Below are 19953 nucleotides of genomic sequence, written 5' to 3' on the forward strand. Positions count from 1 at the left end.
ACAACACAATAAATGAAATTAAAAATACTCTAGAAGTGATAATAGCAGAATAACTGAGGCAGAAGAAGAGATAAGTGACATAGAAGATAAAATAGTGGAAATAACTACTGCACAGCAGAATAAAGAAAAAAGAATGAAAAGAACTGAGGACAGTGTCAGAGACCTCTGGGACAACATTAAATGCACCAACATTCAAATTATAGGGGTCCCAGAGGAAGAAGAGAAAAAGAAAGGGTCTGAGAAAATATTTGAAGAGATTATAGTTGAAAACTTCCCTAATATGGGAAAGGAAATAGTTAATCAAGTCCAGGAAGCACAGAGAGTGCCATACAGGATAAATCCAAGGAGAAACACACCAAACACGTATTAACCAAACTATCAAAAATTAAATGCAAAGAAAACATATTAAAAGCAGCAAGGGAAAAACAACAAATAACACACAAGGGAAGCCCCGTAAGGTTAACAGCTGATCTTTCAGCAGAAACGCTGCAAGTCAGAAGGGACTGGCAGGACATATTTAAAGAGACGAAGAAGAAAAACCTACAACCAAGATTACTCTACCCAGCAAGCATCTCATTCAGATTTGATGGAGAAATTAAAACCTTTATAGACAAGCAAAAGCTGAGAGAGTTCAGCACCACCAAACCAGCTTTACAACAAACGCTAAAGGAACTTCACTAGGCAAGAGACACAAGAGAAGGAAAAGACCTACAATAACAAACCCAAAACAATTAAGAAAATGGGAATAGGAACATACATATCAATAATTACCTTAAATGTAAATGGATTAAATGCTCCCACCGAAAGACACAGACTGGCTGAATGGATACAAAAACAAGACCCATATATATGCTGTCTGTCTACAAGAGACCCACTTCAGACCTAGGGACACATACAGATTGAAAGTGGGATAGAAAAAGATATTCCATGCAAATGGAAATCAAAAGAAAGCTGGAGTAGCAATTCTCATATCAGACAAAATAGACTTTAAAATAAAGACTATTAGAAGAGACAAAGAAGGACACTACATAATGATCAAGGGATTGATCCAAGAAGAAGATATAACAATTGTAAATATTTATGCACCCAACATAGGAGCACCTCAATACATAAGGCAAATACTAACAGCCATAAAAGGGGAAATCAACAGTAACACAATCATAGTACGGGACTTCAACACCCCACTTTCACTAATGGACAGAACATACAAAATGAAAATAAAGAAGGAAACACAAGCTTTAAATGATACATTAAACAAGATGGACTTAATTGATATTTATAGGACATTCCATCCAAAAACAACAGAATACACATTTTTCTCAAGTGCTCATGGAACATTCTCCAGGATACATCATATCTTGGGTCACAAATCAAGCCTTGGTAAATTAAGAAAGTTGAAATTGTATCATGTATCTTTTCCAACCACAATGCTATGAGACTAGATATCAATTACAGGAAAAGATCTGTAAAAAATACGAACACATGGAGGCTAAACAATACACTACTTAATAACGAAGTGATCACTGAAGAAATCAAAGAGGAAATCAAAAACTACCTAGAAACAAATGGCAATGGAGACACGACGACCCAAAACCTATGGGATGCAGCAAAAGCAGTTCTAAGAGGGAAGTTTATAGCAATACAATCCTACTTTAGGAAACAGGAAACATCTCAAATACACAACCTAACCTTGCACCTAAAGCAGTTAGAGAAAGAAGAACAGAAAAACCCCAAAGTTAGCAGAAGGAAAGAAATCATAAAGATCAGATCAGAAATAAATCAAAAGGAAATGATGGAAATGATAGCAAAGATCAGTAAAACTAAAAGCTGGTTCTTTGAAAAGATAAAGAAAATTGATAAACCATTAGCCAGACTCATCAAGAAAAAAGGGGAGAAGACTCAAATCAATAGAATTAGAAATGAAAACGGAGATGTAACAACTGACACTACAGAAATACAAAGGATCATGAGAGATTACTACAAGCAACTTTATGCCAATAAAATGGACAACCTGGAAGAAATAGACAAATTCTTAGAAATGCACAACCTTCTGAGACTGAACCAGGAAGAAATAGAAAATATAAACAGACCAATCACAAGCACTGACATTGAAACTGTGATTTAAAATATTCCAACAAACAAAAGCCCAGGACCAGATGGCTTCACAGGCGAATTCTATCAAACATTTAGAGAAGAGCTAACACCTATCCTTCTCAAACTCTTCCAAAATATAGCAGAGGGAGGAACACCCCCAAACTCATTCTATGTAGCCAACATCACCCTGATACCAAAACCAGACAAAGATGTCCCAAAGAAAGAAAACTACAGGCCAATATCACTGATGAATATAGGTGCAAAATTCCTCAACAAAATACTAGCAAACAGAATCCAACAGCACATTAAAAGGATCATCCACCATGATCAAGTGGGGTTTATTCCAGGAATGCAAGGATTCTTCAATATACGCAAATCAATCAACGTGATACACCGTATTAACAAATTGAAGGAGAAAAACCATATGGTCATCTCAATAGATGCAGAGAAAGCTTTCAACAAAATTCAACACCCATTTATGATAAAAACCCTGCCGAAAGTAGGCATAGAGGGGACTTTCCTCAATATAATAAAGGCCATATATGACAAACCCACAGCCAACATCATCCTCAATGGAGAAATACTGAAACCATTTCCACTAAGATCAGGAACAAGACAAGGTTGCCCACTCTCACCACTGTTATTCAACATAGTTTTGGAAGTTTTAGCCACAGCAATCAGAGAAGAAAAAGAAATAAAAGGAATCCAAATCGGAAAAGAAGAAGTAAAGCTGTCACTGTTTGCAGATAACATGATACTCTACATAGAGAATCCTAAAGATGCTACCAGAAGACTACTAGAGCTAATCAATGAATTTGGTAAAGTAGCAGGATACAAAATTAATGCACACAAATCTCTGACATTCTTGTACACTAATGATGAAAAATCTGAAAGTGAAATTAAGAAAACACTCCCATTTACCATTGCAACAAAAAGAATAAAATATCTAGGAATAAACCTACCTAAGGAGACAAAAGACCTGTATGCAGAAAATTATAAGACACTGATGAAAGAAATTAAGGATGATACAAATAGATGGAAAGATATACCATGTTCTTGGAGTGGAAGAATCAAAATTGTGAAAATGACTCTACTACCCAAAGCAATCTACAGATTCAGTGCAATCCCTATCAAACTACCAATGGCATTTTTCACAGAAGTAGAGAAAAAAATTTCACAATTTGTATGGAAACAGAAAAGACCCCAAATAGCCAAAGCAATCTTGAGAATGAAAAACGGAGCCTGAGGAATCAGGATCCCTGACTTCAGACTATACTACAAAGCTACAGTAATCAAGAGAGTATGGTACTGGCACAAAAACAGAAATATAGATCAATGGAACAGGATAGAAAGCCCAGAGATAAACCCACGCACATATGGTCACCTTATCTTTGATAAAGGAGGCAAGATTATACAGTGGAGAAAAAACAGCCTCTTCAATAAGTAGTGCTGGGAAAACTGGACAGGTTCATGTAAATGTATGAGATTAGAACATTCCCTAACACCATACACAAAAATAAGCTGAAAATGGATTAAAGACCTAAATATAAGGGCAGAAACTATCAAACTCTTAGAGGAAAACATAGACAGAACACTCTACGATATAAATCGCAGTAAGATCCCTTTGATCCACCTCCTAGAAAAATGGAAATAAAAACAAAAATAAACAAATGGGACCTAATGAAACTTAAAAGTTTTTGCACAGCAAAGGAAACCATAAAGAAAATGAAAAGACAACCCTCAGAATGGGAGAAAATATTTGCAAATGAAGCAAATGGCAAAGGATTAATCTCCAAAATTTACAAGCAGCTCATACAGCTCAATAACAAAAAAAGAGACAACCGAATCCAAAAATGGTCAGCAGACCTAAATAGACACTTCTCCAAGGAAGATATACAGATTGCCAGCAAACACATGAAAGAATCCTCAACATCATTAATCATTAGAGAAATGCAAATCAAAACTACAACGAGATATCATCTCACACCTGTCTGAATGGTCATCATCAAAAAATCTAGAAACAATAAATGCTGGAGAGGGTGTGGAGAAAAGGGAACCCTCTTTTACTGTTGGTGGGAATGTAAATTGATACAGCCACTATGGAGAACAGTATGGATGTTCCTTAAAAAACTACAAATAGAACTACCATACGATACAGCAATCCCACTACTGGGCATATACCCTGAGAAAACCATAATTCAAAAAGAGTCATGTACCAATATGTTCATTGCAGCTCTATTTACAATAGCCAGTACATGGAAGTAACCTAAGTGTCCATCAACAGATGAATGGATAAAGAAGATGTGGCACATATATACAATGGAATATTAGTCAGTCATAAAAAGAAACGAAATTGAGTTATTTGTAGTGAGGTGGATGGATCTAGAGTCTGTCATACAGAGTGAAGTAAGTCAGAGAGAGAAAAACAAATACCGTGTGCTAACACATGTATATGGAATCTAAGAAAAAAAAAGTCATTAAGAACCTAGAGGTATGATGAGAATAAAGCCACCGACCTACTAGAGAATGGACGTGAGGATATGCAGAGGGAGAACGGTAAGCTGTGACAAAGTGAGAGAGTGGCATGGACATATATACACTACCAAATGTAAAATAGATATCTAGTGGGAAGCAGCCTCATAGCAGAGGGAGATCAGCTCGGTGGTTTGTGACCACCTAGAGGGGTGGGATAGGGAGGGTAGGAGGGAGGGAGACACAATAGGGAAGAGGTATGGGAATATATGTATATGTATAACTGATTCACTTTGTTATAAAGCAGAAACTAACACTCCATTGTAAAGCAATTATACTCCAATAAAGATGTTAAAAAAAAAAACCAATCCAAAAATGGGCACAATACTTAAATAGACATTACTCCAGAGAAGATTACCAAAGATTGCCAACAAACACATGAAAGGATGCTCAACATCACTAATTATTAGAGAAATGCAAGTCAAAGTACTATGAGTTATCACCTCACAGCAGTCAGAATGGCCATCATCAAAATATCTACAAACAATAAATGCTGGAGAGGGTGTGGAGAAAAGGGAACCCTCTTGCACTGTTGGTGGGAATGTAAATTGATACAGCCACTATGGAGAACAGTATAGAGGTTCCTTAAAAATCTAAAAATAGAACTACTATACGAGCCAGCAATCCCACTAGTGGGCATATACCCTGAGAAAACCATAATTCCAAAAGAGTCATGTACCAATATGTTCATTGCAGCTGTATTTACATTAGCCAGGACACGGAAGCAACCTAAGTGTCCATCAATAGATGAATGCATCAAGAAGATGTGGCACATATATACCATGGAATATTTCTCAGCTATAAAAAGAAACAAAACTGAGTTATTCATAGTTAGGGGGATGCACTTAGAGTCTGTCATACAGAGTGAAGTAAATCAGAGAAAAACAAAGACAGTATGCTAACATATATATATATGGAATCTAAAAAAAAAAGGTTCTGAAGAACCTAGGGGCAGGACAGGAATAAAGACGCAGATGTAGAGAATGGACTTGAGGGAGGGGGAAGGGTACGCTGGGACGAAGTGAGAGAGTGGCATGGACTTATAAACACTACTAAATGTAAAATAGATAGCTAGTGGGAAGCAGCCACATAGCACAGGGTGATCAGCTCAGTGCTTTGTGATCACCTAGCGGGGTGGGATAGGGAGGGTGGGAGGGAGTCGCAAGAGGGAGGAGATATGGGGATGTATGTGTACGTATATCTGATTCACTTTGTTTTACAGTAGCAACTAACATAACAATGTAAAGCAATTATACTCCAATAAAGATGTTTAAAAAAAGCAAACAATTAAAAGAATGTGTAGAGTAGTATGTGGCAAAGAGATGTCTTTAGTCACCATTAGGTTTAACCTTATAGTTCCAGTGGTCTGAGGTACCTTAGGCACATCCACCTTGGGCTGGCATGTGAGAAGTACCTGTTAGAACTGAATCCCCTGAAATAACTTCAACCTGAATATTACCCCCAAAAGAATAAGATACTGTATTGCAGGGGCAAGAAGAGGAGAATTTGTGTGTTGGTTTGTATGAATCCTAATTTTCTGTTGGTTAATCCAGTCTATACAGGTGAATAGACAATGGCTCAAATGCTGAACCAGTATTCAAGTTGCATATACCTAATTTGGATGAGTTTAATATAAACTTCTCTAAACCTTAGAGATCTAGGTAATCCAAAATATGGTGTCATATAATGTCAAAATTCATCTTTAAATTAACTAGTTTATCTGTTCACTATTTTATGATACCTGCCGATCAGACATATAAGGAAAAACCTCTTATTGCAAGATAACCAGAGGTAATTTATGCATTTAGTGCCAGTGTGAGTTAAATTTTCACATAAAGAAACATTTTTGCAGCCCAATTAGCATACAACTCCTCCCTCTCCGACTAAAAAAGTCTCTTCCACTGTTAACAGACTTAGTTTTCTTAATATATTATTTCCTCTGCTACTGTAATAGCTACTGATCAGTGGCCAAGATGTGACATGGAAAGAGCTCAAAGATGAGCTTCAGCAAGCCAAGGAGAAGCACCAAGACCATATATGGAAGCACTCCTTAGGTCACCTGGCTTGGCTATTAACATAAGAGATTTTCTATTGGGCTTACTTTGAGTTAACACAGAGCTTTGAGACTGTATTCAAGACAAACTCAACCATACAGAATTTTATGGCCTCCTCCTAGCTGTTTCCTTCTTCAAGTCTATTCACACTCTTCTATCAGACTCTGACTTGGTAGGTTCCCAACCCATTTTGTAATTAACTGTGGTACAGATCACATTAGGTCTTCATGTGCTGCCAAGTCTAGTTGGAGCCGTATAAAATTAGAGAATATAGTTTCCAAGACGTATTCCAACAGTTCATATTAAATAACTCCAGACTATGGTGCCTAAGTAGAGAAAAATATCCTCAGCCTTAGCAGAAATGAGTTTTGTTTTGTTTTGTTTTTTGGTGTGAAAATGTCAAACAGAAGGGCAAAATTGTTTAGCAGGATTTGCTTTGCCTTTAGAACTAAATACAGTCAGTCTTTTCCCTTCTCAGAATTACCATTTCTACAAGGAAACTAAATAAAGTACTTCACAAATACAGAAGAAAAAACATTTGAGGAATGTTATAAGGCAGTAAAAATGAATGAATGATAGATGCAAGCAAAAGTACACAAATTGGGCTTCCCTGGTGGCGCAGTGGTTGGGAGTCCGCCTGCCGATGCAGGGGACATGGGTTCGTGCCCCAGTCCGGGAGGATCCCACATGCCGCGGAGTGGCTGGGCCTGTGAACCATGGCCGCTGAGCCTGCGCGTCCGGAGCCTGTGCTCCACAATGGGAAAGACCACAGCAGTGAGAGGCCCGCATACCGGGAAAAAAAAAAAAAAAAAAAAAGTACACAAATTATTCTTAACAACATCAAGTGAAAAAAAGTCCTAGAAAACTACACCATGACAATTTCAGCAAGTACAGAAACAAGCAAAGCTAGATGTATTAAGGCTTACAGGTGATAGTTATTTAAAACAAATAATTCAGAGAATGGTTATCAGGTACAATGTGAGGATGGAAGTAGAGGCATGGGTAGGAATGAAAAACAGAAATATGAAAAATTTGAAATTTGGTTTGGATGTTGGGTTCATTGGTTTGTTATATAACATATATGGAAGAACATACCAAGTGTATCAAATTTTACATGGAATGAAAAACTACTAGGCTTTTTTCCTGTTGTTCAATAGGTCAACTTTAGCTCTTTGAAAAAAAGCCAGTTTTGTCATTATCAATCCTTTCCATATATAATGGCACCTTATCCTGGGGAAGCTAGATTTCTATAGCCAAGTTAATGACTCTACTTCATCCCATCAAAGTCATCTGTTAGTGAATTCTAAAATCTTAGCAACACAGAAACATGTAGCCTTCTGTATACATTTCAGCGTGACTTATGGGGTTTTTAATCAGCTGCTTGAAGTTTGTCTAAAGTAGGGGAATGCCTCAGCTGAATGGAGAATTTTCTTCTACCTTCAGTTCCAGCAAAAGGGCTCCTCAGAAAGAAGGGAAAGGCTGGGTCTCAACCCCACTGCCCAAGAGGACATATTTTCACCTGATCTCATGTTACAGAGAAATTTGAACACTGTTTGACTTTCCTTCATATCTGCTACCAGAAAGTACTTCAAAAGGTAATGTTGGTAAGAGCTACGCATATTCCCTCACTCTCCACAGTCACATTTGATTGGATGTGTACTTCTTCTCCTAAGCTATTGATGTTGGATCTCATCTGGATATCCAAGCCTTGGTTGTATCAAATCAAAAAACATTAACCAACTGGTTAAAAGATTAACCAATATTAATCTGTTGGTTTGTAAAATTTAACACTTGCTGGACTCAATACTAATAGAACCTAGCCAATATGATGACTATTTTATTCTAGGCAAAAGACATCATATTAATTATCTCATTAATCTTAAGAAGCATAGAAACTAGGTACTACTAGTTTGGCAGAAGAGAAAATTGAGGAACAAAGGTTAACTTAAGCTATATAACCTGCTGAAAAACATGGACCTAGAATTTCAACTCTGACTACCTGATTCCGGAACTCCTATTCTTAACCACCATATTGCACTGCTTCCAAAGGTTAGCCAATGATCATGCCAGTATTAATGGATTACTGCTGTCTGTAAGGGGGTCTCATGGTGTCAAATCAACTGGGCCGCTGTCTTCTCTTAAGTCGTCTAACCTCTCTTAGGCCTGAGCCAGACAAGTCAAAGAATCAAGGACAAACGTTCTATCTAAACCTTTCATTCAAAAGCACTGTCTAATGATAGCGCTGGCAGGGGCCACTAGCACTGACCACGTGTTTTTCAAGTCCACATGTCCATAATATGAAGTGTCTATGAAGAATAGAAGCCTTGGTAGAACTATTCTTATTTAAAAACCTGAAGGGAAGGATAATCTATAGTTTGGGACACTTCAATATAGAGAGCCATACTTTGGAGTTGCTTTTTCTTTCTTTCTTTTCTTTTTTGTTGGCCATACCACGTGGCTTGTGGAATCTTAGTTCCCCAACCAGGGATAGAACCCGTGCCCCCTGCAGTGGAAGCATGGAGTCCTAGCCACTGGACTGCCAGGGAACTCCCAAGAGTGGCATACTTTGAAGTCAGCAGGATATCAACAAGACCCACTGTCTAACAAATAGCCTCTAAAAGCACCTTCATGATGGAGAGATTGTTGTATATGAAGATAACATAGCCAGGACGTATAGAGGAAAGTGACAGGATCTTAGGCAATAAAGATCAGGCTACTGATCTTGAACTACTGAATGTAGTGATCTTTGTCCAGATATTTAGTTTAGAATCCACAAAAACAAACCCAAGTCTAAGATCTCAATAAGTTAGTGATGGATTAAGCCCAAAGTAAATTAGGATGGAGTTGAATATTCCCAAAACAAGAGACAGACAGTTTTTTTCTATTACCTGAGCCACACTGGGTATATGATGGGAGTCCTTGCTGTCTGTTACACACAAATTTTAGAATGTGGTAATAGCATTACAGAACAGGAAAGGCTTTGACCCAGTCCCAGAGTGCTGTATGGCCCAAACCTTATCAGGACAAGTCCTTGAACTCTCATAACTTTTATTTTTTACTGTATTTGAGTGGCACTAATCTGGAAAGCCATATCAAGTTAGAACAAACATTCCGATTCTAATTCTTCTCCTTGAAGGCTCTACTCAATAATTCAGCACCCACTGAGCCACTACACCAGAAAGTGATACATTACCATCTATTGACTGGGACAACTGACTGGGCTAGGGATCAGCAATTTCCAGCAACGTTCCACTGTGACTTCTATTCTAGTTCTGGAGAAGGCAATCTTCTCATGAGTGACTTAGTCTCTTTTTGAAGACCTCACCCTAGAGACCCTCCTCCTTTACTAAGGGTATGGGCAAGAGAAAGAAAGAGAGGAGAAGTAGAATAAGCTTGGTGGGATGGTTAAAGGACAGCCCTACTGATGAGAACAGGAAAATGATGTCATACCTAGAAGCAGGGTGTAAATAAAAGGCAGAAAGGTGAGTGGTGGAAGCCAGGTTACTATTATCAGGTACTCTTTTTACAACTACTGTCTAAAAAGATGCTATTGATGGTTTTAAAACACGGGAATGAATGTTCAGCATTCAAGCCTTTTTTCAGCCATGTTCCAAGACCTCCTCCCTCTATTTTGTGTCCTCCCAAGACACACCGAGGCTCTGAAATTTGTGATTATTCCAGTGTGGCCAATGCCTTCTTTGATACCATCCCTACCATCCAATCCTAGTTCTCATGACCTTCTAGGGTAATGTATTTCCCTTCAACCTCGTGACAGCCATGTGAGCTGGAACAAGAGCTCCTGATTGTTTTATTACTAAAAAGGCTGCAAAATGCCCCCAGATTCTGATACACTTTTCTACTGGATATCTCCCTAGATAGAAGGGAGAAACTCTACACTGAATGGCTTTGAAGGATAGACCTACTGCTTCTAGGAGAACAGGTCATCTTCCTCCCTGTGAGAGAATTTACATTCCTTAATGTCCTCTTAACCTCCTACTTAGAGCACACTACCTGTGTCACATGGCCCCAAACAAGTGGCAAAGGAACTCTTTACAAAGAGAATAAGGTGTTCCACAGAAGCCTAATGACAAGTACAAGGCCTTAGCCCATGGCACTTATTCTGAGGGAAAACCTCCAGGTGAAGGACCTAGCTCCTGTCTCTATAGTGGACCCAGTAATATCTGCTGTACCTGAAGGGACTATTGCTGATTACAGTCCCAGAAATAGACCTGATCAACCTTCATTCCTTCCCCTCATTTCAGTCTTCTGCCATTTGTGTGGCAGGCCACAAAGGTATATCATTCACCACCAGAACGCATGGAACAGACACCCCCTAAGTTCCTGGTACCCTGATAGCAATAAAAGAAGCATGGAGAATGAAAAGGCAGAGTTCCTATCTGCATGCTGTAACACTTTGCTTTCCTACAATGAGATATCATCTCACACTGGTCAGCATGGCCATCATCAAAAAATCTAGAAACAGTAAATGCTGGAGAGGGTGTGGAGAAAAGGGAACAGTCTTACACTGTTGGTGGGAATGTAAATTGATACAGCCACTATGGAGAACACTATGGAGGTTCCTTAAAAAAACTAAAAATAGAATTACCATATGACCCAGCAATCCCACTACTGGGCATATACCCTGAGAAACCCATTATTCAAAAAGAGTCATGTACCAAAATGTTCATTGCAGCTCTAGTCACAATAGCCAGGACATGGAAGCAACCTAAGTGTCCATTAACAGATGAATGAATAAAGAAGGTGTGGCACATATATATAATGGAATATTACTCGGCCATAAAAAAAACGAAATTGAGTTATCTGTAGTGAGGTGGATGGATCTAGAGTCTGTTATACAGAGCGAAGTAAGTCAGAAAGAGAAAAACAAATACCATATGCTAACACATATATATGGATTCTAAGAAAAAAAAAAGAGTCATGAAGAACCTAGGGGTAAGACGGGAATAAAGACACAGACCTACTAGAGAATGGACTTGAGGATATGGGGAGGGGGAAGGGTAAGCTGTGACAAAGTGAGAGAGTGGCATGGACATATATACACTACCAAATGTAAAATAGATAGCTAGTGGGAAGCAGCCGCATAGCACAGGGAGATCAGCTGGGTGGTTTGTGACCACCTAGAGGGGTGGGATAGTGAGGGTGGAAGGGAGGGAGGGAGACACAAGAGGGAAGAGATATGGGAACATATGTATATGTATAACTGATTCACTTTGTTATAAAGCAGAAACTAACACACCATTGTAAAGCAATTATACTCCAATAAAGATGTTAAAAAAAAATGTTAGCCATCTACCTGGGATAAAATATTGAAGCAGGCTTGTAGAAAATATGGAGAAGGGTAATAGAACCTGGAATTATCATTCCTTTATCTTAAAATTATGTTAAGAATACTCAAAGGAAAGTTTTAGCACCGTTATTCCTGACACAAAAGATAAAAATGGTAAGAAAGTTAAAAAAAAAAAAAAAGAAACAATTTTACTGCACATAATGGTAGGTAGCACTAACTGGGTTTCCTTGACAAATAATCAGAGAATGGAGGTCACTGTGCTGAATGGCACTGGCTTGCAGGATTATCTTCTGTAAGCTCTCAAAGCAAAGGGCCTACAACCAGAGTGCTATGTAGTTTCCAACTTTTTCCGCAAACACAGGTATATAAAATTCTTTTATACTGAAACATTGATGATGCCTCTTTGAGAAACTTCAAGTAGATTTCTTGGATCATGCTTCCCTCACAATGCAGAGCTTTTTTCAGAAAATGCTCCTGTAGATTGCCTTTTGTCACCTTTGTCAGATACTTCTTGATATTTTGGTCTCTATGTCAAGCTATGGTTACAAATATTGTGAACACTCTTTCTCAGAGCATACCACCTCCTTCACTTGACCCTAAACTAGTAAGCAAATGAGATCTTTAGGAAGAGTATAAGGTGTTCTCCAGTCTATACCCTGTGTTTCTATACTGGTCTATATATATTGTGTGTACAAACTTGAGTAATAGCTCTTATTACTCAAATTCTATAATTGTTAATATAGGCTTATTGGCACGACTTTCTTTGACAATGTATCAGATGAGTGTTTATTTTTCAGGTACCCTTTGGATAGTCTAGAGCCCATGCCTTCATGTTCAACACTCAAATCTTTTCCCAGAGGCTTCCCAGACACAGAGTTTGACCTTCACTCCTTAGGTTTATTTGGTTAACACCTGCTTGACTGTGAATAGTGGGATTAAAGAGATTGCAATGTAAAGACACAGTGAAACAACTGTCTTCATCTTCGACCATGTCTATTAGCTCTAAGAATGAGCCTAATATGTTGGTCTCAGTCAAGACCCCTGTGCAAGCACAGGGAACAAGAACAGAATCAATCACCAAAAGAAAAATAAATTTGTCCATATGGTCAGAGATTCAAACTATGACTGGAAAACAGAACCAATGAAGTCATGCTCTCCACTCACACTGGATTAAGTTGTATGGAACTTCATACAAGGGAAAGTGGCACAGACATATTGCAGTAAAGATCCTGAATGCTGAGACCCAAAGCCAGAGGTGTTCCAGCTGTTCTGAGTAAACCGGACCATGAAAATTTTGCTCTTCAGACAGTCTGATCAGTTTGTTACAGTGATGTGAGGGTGGCAGTCTCAACAAACATCTGTATATAAAAGATCCCAACTTTCATATGTGCCAGCTAATCAACATCATTTGTCAGATGGTTCAGGAAATAGACTATTTAAATGCAAAGACTATCATTTACAGAGGCATAGAAGTCAATAATATATTCCTCTATAATGGTCTCTTGCTGAAAACTGGCAATTTTGGCTTTGGAACAGGGAGACAATGGGATCTTGCTGGAAATATTCTCAGCAGATGAAATGGCCTATTTCCTTTGTTTTCTGAATAGCCCCAGAGAGGATCCTAATTGGGAGGCCATCCACCAATTTGTTCCATTTTGTCATTTATTTCTCTCGCATTGTGTTATATAATAATTTTATTCTGCAGAAGCTGCTTCTCTCACATATCAGCCAAGATCAAATAATCATGTTGGGCCAAAGGCATGACCCCTCCAAAAATGTAGTAAGTTATACTAAAATAGTCCTAAAGCAATTCAGAAATTTGTAGCAGACTATGTTAAGAAAGTTAAAAACAGTCTCACTCCTCCCAGATTCTTTCATTAAGCTATCCAACACCCTTTCCCAAAAAAACAACTGCAGTGCTCCTGAGGTATTACTGCACTGAGAAGCCCTCACAGAAGGTGTAACACATGTATACTTCTAGACGGTCTCTCCTCGCCATAAGGTTCACATGTACTTACTTGCAGGCTGCTAGGGGAATAAGAAAGGGTGGCAGGGACACCAGCCCTCTGTTCCCTCTCCATAGGAGATCAGAGAACTTGTTTTTGGAGAAGCTGCCATTAGGATACTTACAGTTTGTTTCTAGAAAACTCATAGGGCCATAATTTTACCTTGTTTTTCTATCCTTTGTAGCTAGGGAATAAAGAAGTCATTTGCAATGCTGGTTTCTTCTGTCTCTCTCCCTGTCCATGAAGCAAGCCTGCTCCAAATCTACAAACTGATGCTAATGGGCCATACATCAAATTGTGTCCATCTGTTACCTAAATGGGCATTTTCAGGGGAAAAAAAATCAAGCACATCACTTGGACAGAAAGTTATGAAGACTTTCTAAACAAAACTGGCAGCCAATCCAGCCTCCAAATGGAGCAGTACATTTTGGAAGCAGATGTCTAGTTAAATGTTTGTCAATTTTGTTATCTTTTCAAAGAAACAACTTTTGGTTTTATTGATCTTCTCTATTGTTTTTCTATTCTCTATTTTGTTTATCTGAATTCTAATCTTTATTATTGCCTCTTTCGGCTAGCTTTGAATTTAGTTTGTTTTACTTTATTATAGTTACTTAACGTGTAAGTTTAGGTAATTGATTTAGATATTTTCTCCTCTCTTTTTTAACATAGGTGTTTACAGTGATGAATTTCCTTCTGAATACTGCCTTTGTAGGATCCCTTAGGCTTTAGTATGTTGCGATTTAAAAGAAAAATTGTCTCAAGGTATTTTCTGATTTCACTTGTGAAATCTTCTTTAACCCATTGGTTATTTAGGAGTGTGTTACTTCATTTCCAAGTATTTGTACATTTTCCAGTTTTCTTTCTGGCTATAGATTTTTAGTTTTCTCCCACTGAGATCAAAGAAGATACTTTGAATGATTTAAATATCTTTAAATTAAGAGTGATATCATCAAGATTGTGGGATTGGAGTTTTAACCCTTGTCCCACACAAGACACCAATTTAACAAACATACAGAGATGAAAATATTTTCATGAGCACTCTGGAATCTAGGAGACGGTTATGGCACTTGAGTGGAGTACAGAAATGAGAAAAGATGCATCAAAAAGTTTAAGAAGGACAGTTTCACTTTACCAATGTCACTCCTCCCCCAAAGTAGAACAGCACAGCACCGAGAGAGCTCCCCTTAGCCCACAAGATCTCCCACGGGGGAAAGAGAAAGTGAAATGAACATTTGATGTCCTCAGCCTTTTGGGTTGCTACTTGAGAGGCCTACTTCTGTTGTGCCTCACCCAGAACGTTGAGGGAATTGGAATAGCTAGGGTGCGTGAGGGCACCTAAAAAACAAACAAAAATGGGTGAGGGCTCTCAACTAGCATATGGGTCTCAACAACTGGCCTGTGGCTCTCTGGTAGCAGATATACCTGCCCATGGACCACCTGCCTACAGACCTTGGCACCATAACTGTCCACGTACAGACCCTAGCACTTGGTCTTCACACCCACAGACCCTGGCATTGGGTCCCCTGCAGACCCCTCCAGTTGGCCCACCTGTGGACTCTACCAAAAAGCCTGCACAGAATTTCTGGCCAGGGTGACTGGTGAAGGACTTTCCCTGCTAAAGCCACTCGATAGAGACTGGAAGTAGTGACTGCTTATTCAAATGTGCAGATAACAACACACGACTACAAGGATCATGAAGAATCAGGAAACGTGATTCCCCTAAAGGAACAAAATAAATTTCCAGAAAGAGACCCTACAGAAATCTGTGAAATGTCTGACAAAGAATTAAAAGTAATTATTTCTAAAAGTTTAGTGAGTTACAAGAGAATACAAGCAGACAACTAAAAACAACAACAACAAACAGTTCATGAACCAAATGAGAAGTTCATTCTGGAACTGAAGAATACAATGACTAGACTAAAATCAATCAATCAAACAAACAAACAAAAAGAGAGCTTTAACAACAGACTGAATAAAGCAGAAGAAATAATCAGCAAAGTTGAAGACAGGTCATTCTAAATCAAACTGTCAGAGCAACAATAAAAAAAAGGTATTTAAAAAGAGTGAAGAAAGCCTACAGAATTTATGAGATACCATTAAATGAAACAGTATACACATTTGGGAGCAAGAAGAAGAAAGAGAGAGAAGGACACAAATATTATTTAAAGGAATAATGGCTGAAAGATTCCCAAATATAGGGAGGGAAATGGACATATAGATTTGTGAAGCCTAAAGAATCCAACCAGGTAGAACCTAAAGAAGTCTTCATCAAGATGCATTAAATTGTCAAAAGTCAATGGCAAAGAGGGAATTTTAAAACAGCAAGAGAAACATAACTTGTCACATAAAAGGGAACCCCCATAAGATTATTAAGCAGATTTCTCAGAAGAAACCTTATAGGCCAAGAAAGACTGGGATGATATATTCAAAATGTTGAAAGAAAAAGAAACACCTGCCAACCAATAATACTATACCTGTAAAAGCTGTCCTTCAGAAATGAAGGAGAGATAAACAACTGTCCCAGACAGACAAAAACTGAAAGAATTTATAATCACTAGATCTGCCTTACAAAAGTGTTAAAGGGGGTTTTTCAAGTTGAAGCAAAAGGATGCTACTCAACACAAGAACATACAAAAATATAGTTCTCACCAGTAAATATAAAAATACTGAAAAATGAGTCCCTCCCATCAAGCCTCTTAGATATCCTCATCCACCAGAGGGCAGACAGCAGAAGCAAGAATTAAAATCCTGCAGACTGTGGAACAAAAAACACATTCACAGAAAGATAGACAAGATGAAAAGGCAGAGGGCTATATACCAGATGAAGGAACAAAATAAAACCCCAGAAAAACAACTAAATGAAGTGGAGATAGGCAATCTTCCAGCAAAAGAATTCAGAATAATGATAGTGAAGATGATCCAGGACCTCTGAAAAAGAATGGAGGCAAAGATCGAGAAGATGCAAGAAATGTTTAACAAAGACCTAGAAGAATTAAAGAATAAACAAACAGAGATGAACAATACAATAACTGAAATGAAAACTACACTAGAAGGAATAAATAGCAGAATAACTGAGGAAGAAGAATGGATAAGTGACCTGGAAGACAGAATGGTGGCATTCACTGCTGTGGAACAGACTAAAGAAAAAGGAATGAAAACAAATGAAGACAGCCTAAGAGACCTCTGGGACAACATTAAACACAACAACATTCACATTATAGGGGTCCCAGAAGGAGAAGAGAGAGAGAAAGGACCAGATAAAATATTTGAAGAGATTATAGTCGAACACTTCCCTAACATGGGATAGGAAATAGCCACCCAAGCCCAGGAAGTGCAACGAGTCCCATACAGGATAAACCCAAGGAGAAACATGCCGAGACACACAGTAATCAAACTGACAAAAATTAAAGACAAAGAAAAATTATTGAAAGCAGCAAGGGAAAAATGACAAATAACATACAAGGGAACTCCCATAAGGTTAACAGGTGATTTCTCAGCAGAAACTCTACAAGCCAGAAGGGAGTGGCATGATATACTTAAAGTGATGAAAGGGAAGAACCTAGAACCAAGATTACTCTACCCAGCAAGGGTCTCATTCAGATTCGATGAAGAAATCAAAAGCTTTACAGACAAGCAAGAGCTATGAGAATTCAGCACCACCAAACCAGCTCTACAACAAATGCTAAAGGAAATTCTCTAAGTGGGAAACACAAGAGAAGAGTAGGACCTACAAAACAAACCCAAAACAATTAAGAAAATAACAGGAACATACATATTGATAATTACCTTAAACATGAATGGATTAAATGCTCCAACCAAAAAACACAGGCTTGCTGAATGGATACAAAAACAAGGCCCATATATATGCTGTGTACAAGAGACCCACTTCAGATGTAGGGACACATACAGACTGAAAGTGAGGGGATGGAAAAAGATATTCCATGCAAATGGAAATCAAAAGAAAGCTGGATTGTTTCTTTTTTGTTACTGAGCTGCATGAGCTGCTTGTAAATTTTAGAGATTAATCCTTAGTCAGTTGCTTCATTTGCAAATATTTTCTCCCATTCTGAGGGTTGTCTTTTGGTCTTGTTTATGGTTTCCTTTGCTGGGCAAAAGCTTTTAAGTTTCATTAGGTCCATTTGTTTATTTTTGATTTTATTTCCATTTTTCTAGGAGGTGGGTCAAAAAGGATCTTTCTGTGATTTATGTCATAGAGTGTTCTGCCTATGTTTTCCTCTAAGAGTTTGATAGTGTCTGGCCTTACATTTAGGTCTTTAATCCATTTTGAGTTTATTTTTGTGTATAGTGTTAGGGAGTGTTCTAATTTCATACTTTTACATGTACCTGTCCAGTTTTCCCATCACCACTTACTGAAGAGGCTGTCTTTTCTCCACTGTATATTCTTGCCTGCTTTATCAAAGATAAGGTGACCATATGTGCATGGGTTTATCTCTGGGTTTCCGAAGAACCTAGGGGTAAGATGGGAATAAAGACACAGACGTACTAGAGAATGGACTTGAGGATATGGGGAGCGAGAAGGGTAAGCTGTGACAAAGTGAGAGAGTGGCATGGACAAATATACACTACCAAATGTAAAATAGATAGCTAGTGGGAAGCAGCGACATAGAAAAAGGAGATCAGCTCGTTGGTTTGTGACTACCTAGAGGGGTGGGCTAGGGAGGGTGGGAGGGAGGGAGATGCAAAAGGGAAAAGATATGGGAACATATGTATATGTATAACTGATTCACTTTGTTATAAAGCAGGAACTAACACACCATTGTAAAGCAATTATACTCCAATGAAAATGTTAAAAAAAAACACATGGGCGTTATAATCACACCACTAAAAGGACAAAAATATGTGAGGAAAAATTATAGGGATGCCAAGGGGAAAGAAAATGGAAAGTGCACTAATCTCACGTTTCTTTGAGAAGGATCTATTGATTCTGTTAAAAGTTAATAAATCCTGCATGAGATCGTGGTGCAGAAAATGATATTAGTTAAAAATCCAGTGAAATCTGAGCAAACTCTCTAGTTTAGTTTATGATATTGCACAGATGTCATTTCTTAGTTTTGATAATTGTTCTCTGGTTATTTAAGATGATAATATAAGTGAAAGCTGAGTGAAAGGTATATGGGAAGTCTGCTTTTTTTTTTTGCAATTTCTCTGTAAGTATACATCATCTCAATATTAAAAGTTATTAAAAGTTGATAAATCAAGAAACACTGATATAAAATTATTAAAACTCATAATGTCACTCACCAGAAGAAACTGAAGCAAAATCTTAACGGCAATAATCCTAAGAAACAGAATTGGGGTTAAAAAGGCCTTGCCTTTCAATTTTATACCTTCTTGTAAGGTGTAAAAATATGTTAACCACGTACATAAATTACTTTTAAAGCAATTTTAATTTTAAAATATTACTAAAACTTTACTAGTCAGCAAAATGTGACAATTTAAGAACATATTATATATATAATTCATATTTCATATACTGTATTTATTATTGTTCTGTCGTAGATGATTTAGGTGCTTGCAAAAATATAATGATGCAAATGAACTAAAGAACTATTATCATGATTTTGTTTGTCATGTATCACTGAATTAGACGCCATCACATATTAAAGGGATACTAAATAAAAGTCCATGGTAAAAAAATAATAATAATAAAATAAAATAAAGAATGTTACAAGAGACAAGGAAGGACACTACATAATGATCAAGGGATCAATCCAAGAGGAAGATATAACAATTATAAATCTATATGCACCCAACATAGGAGCACCTGAATACATAAGGCAACTGCTAACAGCTCTAAAAGAGGAAATCGACAGTAACACAATAATAGAGGGGGACTTTAACTCCTCACTTACACCAATGGACAGATCATCCAAAATGAAAATAAATAAGGAAACAGAAGCTTTAAATTACACAATAGACAAGATAGATTTAATTGATA

This window comes from Grampus griseus (assembly GCF_964374135.1).
Source record: "Grampus griseus genome assembly, chromosome: 2".
NCBI classification, from domain to species: domain Eukaryota; kingdom Metazoa; phylum Chordata; class Mammalia; order Artiodactyla; family Delphinidae; genus Grampus; species Grampus griseus.